This window comes from Heptranchias perlo, chromosome 28, assembly GCF_035084215.1.
Source record: "Heptranchias perlo isolate sHepPer1 chromosome 28, sHepPer1.hap1, whole genome shotgun sequence".
In the NCBI taxonomy this organism is placed as follows: Eukaryota; Metazoa; Chordata; class Chondrichthyes; order Hexanchiformes; family Hexanchidae; genus Heptranchias; species Heptranchias perlo.
The window spans coordinates 5,422,161-5,428,160 of NC_090352.1; positions in this window are offsets into that span (position 1 = coordinate 5,422,161).

Here is a 6,000-nt window from a genome sequence, read left to right on the forward strand (position 1 = left end):
AAGCATTTGTATGTGAACTTTTCCAATGGGAAGGTCTACAAACATACAAAAATTATGGGCAGGAAAAGACCAACTGGTCCATCAAGCCTGCCCCATACTCATGATGGCTGGAGCATCATGACTAGAAACTTCCTATCGTCCACCTCCACCCCTCCCCCGCCACTTCTCTCCGCAACCATATCATCTCCTGGGAGAGGGAAAGAAAAACGGGGCCAATATGGGAAAAAAAATCTGGAAAATTCCTCTCCGACCCCCCCCCCCCCCCACTCAGGTGATTGATTGAAACCAGTCCAGGAGATCACATGGACCATTCACATGTTAACTGTTAGTGCACTTACCTTCTATATGATGCGATCTCTTATATTTTTTAACAATCTCTTTTTTTTTGGTGCATTTATAAATATGGGCAAGGCTGTGATTTGACTCCCAGGTACTGAACATTGTTTCACTGCAGGTAATGAATCAAATCATTGATGTAGCACAGAACATAATATGCCCGAACATAAAGCAACTCCACCACTAACAGTGTCTGCGGTGATTTACATCAATGCGTTAGGTACAAATACTGTGCATCAGCGGAGATTTGTCTCTTAAAGCCTACTTGTAGCAACAGACCAAAACTGGATCTGATCATTTGTCATAGCTGCAATATTGTACACCAGACTTAATGAGTTGCATTTACTTACAAATCAGTTCATCACTATGAAAAGAAAGAAAGACTTGCATTTATATAGCGCCTTTCATGACATCAGGATGTCCCAAAATGCTTTACAGCCAATGAAGTACTTTTTTGAAGCGTGGTCACTGTTGTAATGAAGGAAACATGGCAGCCAATTTGCGCACAGCAAGATCCCACAAACAGCAGTAAGATAATGACCAGATAATCCGTTTTAGTGATGTTGGTTGAGGGATTGATGTTAGTTGAGGGATAAATATTGACCAGGTTGAATTAATGCCATGGGATCTTTTATAAGGGCAGGCGGGGCCTCAGTTTAACATCTCAACTGAAAGACTACACCTCTGACAGTGCAGCACTCCCTAAGTATCAGCCTAGATTTTTTTGTGCTTAAGGCTCTGGAGTGGGACTTTGACCCCACAACCTTCTGACTCAGAGGTAAGAGTGCTACTTACCGAGCCAAGGCTGACATACCCAATTGATTTGTTACTAAATGTTTCCAAAGTTTGTAGCAGATCTGTGAGCGGAGCGACTACAGGGAGAGTGGAGAGGTTCAGATATCACCTTTCTAAGCCTGTCCCTCTCCTCCTTTAAGGTCCAAGGGGGAAGTAGCAGGGAAGTAGGACTAAATGGAGAGCTCTCCCGAAGAGCCCGCACAGGCATGATGGGCCGAAAGGCCTCCTTCTGAGCTGTAAGATTCTGTGATTCTAAGTCCCTCCATAAAACCCACCTCTTTGAGAAAACTTTGGGTCATCTCTCACAATCTCTGCTTCTTTGAATCAGCATCCATCTGAAAAACCTTGGGACAATTTTCGATGTTAAAGGTGCCATATAGATATAAGCTGCTGTTATTGTGAAGGGCTTAACACTGTATATTGTATGAATAAAGGATGCCTTCACATGATTATAGATATGGCATGTCAGATACTATGTCAACAGGTCAATTTGGAGGGCTTCAAGCACAAAAAAGCTTTCTTTGCAGTTTTCGAGGTGTGATTAAGTAGCCATTATGTGCTTCTATTCGAACTGTGCTGGAAAGTTGAAACTAGGCCAATCGATTGAAGGATACGATCTGTCCAATCCTTCATTCAAATTGCCAAACTCCATTTCCCAGCAGAGTACTCGCAGCCGTCTATTTTTGTCATTTAGCACTTTCTGGATCACTGTTCAATAGATTATTTATAGAAATGTATGCAACAGACTTGATGGCTTAATGCACATGTAATGGCTGTGGGAAAAAAAAGACAAATATTCAGATTGTAAGAGAAACTGTATTATTCTGGCAGAGTGAGTAGTCAAACTAGTCCTTCGGAAAAAGGCAACTAACGGCCCATTTAAAGAGGAGGAAATGTCAGAGAGTAAGATGTTAAATAGCCCAGTAAGCAGTGTATCCAGATAAGGTAGAGGTGTTGCAGCCCACAGTGACTAATAAGCCAATTGGCAATGCTCAAAGTTTGGGACTGTAAGGGGTTTTACTCCAGAGCCCATCTCGACCTGTGTAGGATTCTGAGAGAAAAGCCACCGTTACAGGGGGAATCCTGATGGATTTTGATCTGCATTTTGATGGACAAGCAGAACAAGAATGCAGTTTGAAAAGTTGCTCCCCCTCTCTCACACATACTTTACTTTCTTTCTCACCGTGCTTTGTTTGCTTGCTCTGTTTTCTTCTTCTGTCTGCTTCTCTCTCCCTGTGTTTCTCTTTGTTTCGCTCTCCATCTATTTTCTCTCTCTTTTTTTTCTCTGCTTCTTTCTCTTTTTTCCTGTTTCTCGCTCTTTCTGTTGCTCACTTTTTTTTTTCCTTTCTCTCTCTCATATTCCTGACATTGAGTTGTTCTTTTTTCTTTTTCACTAAGACTGACCATAACACCAGGTGATATAATCACTGAGACTGACCATAACACCAGGCTGTAAAATCACTGAGACTGACCATAACACCAGGCTGTAAAATCCCTGAGACTGACCATAACACCAGGTGATATAATCACTGAGACTGACCATAACACCAGGCTGTAAAATCACTGAGATTGACCATAACACCAGGCTGTAAAATCACTGAGACTGACCATAACACCAGGCTGTAAAATCACTGAGACTGACCATAACACCAGGCTGTAAAATCACTGAGATTGACCATAACACCAGGCTGTAAAATCACTGAGATTGACCATAACACCAGGCTGTAAAATCACTGAGACTGACCATAACACCAGGCTGTAAAATCACTGAGATTGACCATAACACCAGGCTGTAAAATCACTGAGATTGACCATAACACCAGGCTGTAAAATCACTGAGACTGACCATAACACCAGGCCGTATAATCACTGAGACTGACCATAACACCAGGCTGTAAAATCCCTGAGACTGACCATAACACCAGGCTGTAAAATCACTGAGACTGACCATTACACCAGGTGATATAATCACTGAGACTGACCATAACACCAGGCCGTATAATCACTGAGACTGACCATAACACCAGGCCGTATAATCACTGAGACTGACCATAACACCAGGTGATATAATCACCGGTGCACTGAGGGGACCTCTCTGGATTTTGAAAGGTCCCCTCTTTAGCATTCCTCTGTTGTTCTCCCTTTGTTTGACATACTAGGAGTGCAGAGCTCAGTGGGGAGGCTTTAAAGTGCAGGTGCAGCACCTTAAAGCTGTATCGTTCTTTCCTTCCTGCTGTGAAGGAAAGGGTTGTTTGGAGAGCAGAAGAGCAGCAAGAGCTTAAGGGATGCGTTGTAAGTCAGAGGAATCCTAGGGAGGAGGTAGGGCAGCTCCTTTCAGTGAGAGAGCCCTGGAAGTAATGTTGAGGAAGGTACAGGCAAGGACGCATGCCAACTTTGGATGTGAAGGGTACCCCTCCTCAGCAAAATGCATGGGGAGTGGTGCCCAAGCAGGTGAATGCAGACCCTACAACAAAGAGGAGAGCCTCCCAGACGAGGAAGGTCAGCAAGCTCAAGAGTTTTGCCAAGGTAAGAGAATTCTCTACTTCCCTGCAGTGGCCAGCCTCACCTATGAAAATGCATGTGCTTGTGCGTGCACAAATGCATTCACCTTAATAAGCTGCGTGCTCACAGCAATGCTTTCTTATCCTGACTTACCTTTTGCCTGGAACTCTTTCCCTCTTGGTGGAAGGTCCTGTGTAAGCCTCCCTCACTGCCCTTTTGCACACTCTGTTCTTGCACATCTTTAGAGAAGCACACTGGTAAATGATCTAGTCCTGATTGACTGACTGGTTCCTGTAGCCTGTCATTACTCTCTTCCCAGTGCAGGGCAGGGAAGCAAGAAACAGAAGAGGGAGACTGTAAACTGGAGCCCCTCCCACCTACCCCCAAAACTACAGCCCCGATCTTGCGTTGAGGAGCTCCCATTACTCACTGTGGGAATGATGTGGAGATGCCGGTGATGGACTGGGGTGGACAAATGTAAGGAATCTTACAACACCAGGTTATAGTCCAACAAATTTATTTTAAAATCACAAGCTTTCGGAGATTATCTCCTTCGTCAGATGAATGAATGAAAAGGTTCTCAAATCGCATATCTTATACGATGTTGGGACAGCATCACACCAATCAAAAGGTGTCGTTGTTATTCAAACAGGCCAGTCACGGAGAACAGCACGTCCCAGTACACTCGATATACATTGTGTCTTTTACACAGGCAGGCAGAAAGAAACTCAAAATGGCAGAGAGAGAGAGAGAGAGAATTTTTAAAAACATATAAATTTTTTCCCCCTTTTTGCTGGTGGGGTTACGTGTAGCGTGACATGAACACAAGATCCCGGTTGAGGCCGTCCTCATGGGTGCGGAACTTGGCTATCAACTTCTGCTCGACGATTTTGCGTTGTCGTGTGTCTCGAAGGCCGCCTTGGAGAACGCTTACCCGAAGATCGGTGGCTGAATGTCCTTGACTGCTAAAGTGTTCCCCAAGCTATGACCATCTCCAACAAGGGAGGGTCTAACCACCTCCCCTTGACATTCAACGGCATTACCATCGCTGAATCCCCCACCATCAACATCCTGGGGTTCACCATTGACCAGAAACTTAATTGGACCAGCCACATAAAAGCTGTGGTTACAAGAGCAGGTCAGATGCTGGGTATTCTGCAGCAAGTGACTCACCTCCTGACTCCCCAAAGCCTTTCCACCATCTACAAGGCACAAGTCAGGAGTGTGATGGAATACTCTCCACTTGACTGGATGAGTGCAGCTCCAACAACACTCAAGAAGCTCAACCCCATCCAGGACAAAGCAGCCTGCTTGATTGGCACCCCATCCACCACCCTAAACATTCACTCCCTTCACCACCGGCGCACTGTGGCTGCAATGTGTACCATCCACAGGATGCACTGCAGCAACTCGCCAAGGCGTCTTTGACAGCACCTCCCAAACCCGCGACCTCGACCACCTAGAAGGACAAGAGCAGCAGGCACATGGGTACAACACCACCTGCACGTTCCCCTCCAAGTCACACACCATCCTGACTTGGAAATATATTGCCATTCCTTCATCGTCGCTGGGTCAAAATCCTGGAACTCCCTTCCTAACAGCACTGTGGGAGAACCTTCACCACACGGACTGCAGCGGTTCAAGAAGGCGGCTCACCACCACCTTCTCAAGGGCAATTAAGGATGGGCAATAAATGCCGGTGTTGCCAGCGACGCCCACATCCCATGAACGAATGGGAAAAAAAGGTGGTGGTGAGCTGCTTTCTTCTTGAATAACGATTTTTTGTACAACTGATAGTCTTGCTGGGCCACTTCATAGGAACGTAGAATCACTGGACGATAAAAGATCACAGTCCATCTAGTTCACCTTCTACCATCCTGGTAGTCGCATGATACAATGATAATGGAGTTGTTGAATAACCATAGCAATCAATCTCTATCAAAACAGACCCAGACATGAGGTGAGGAAAACCCCAGTGGTGGAGAGCTTTGGGAACCATAGGTCCAAATTCCCTTGTTCCTCCCAAGCCTGCTACACTTACCACATCATGTCCCAAATTACTCATAGACTGTATCCCAAAATGTTATTTTCTGAAAGAAATCAATCTAATTTGCATTTGAATGAATCGATACTAACTGCTCCCACTGTCTCCCTCGGGGACCTGATCCATAGATTGACCACTCACTCACTGACATATTGGGCTCGATTTTAGGGTCGGGTTACCTGCGGGTTTCCAGCGGGGGGGCCCCGAAAATCCCGATCTCCGATCACGTGACCGGATTCGGACGAAATCCCGGCCACTTCCGGGTACCGCGCTGACGTGCGGGGCTGCGCGCGCAAGCCCCGCTGGTGGGAATCCCGCAGGCA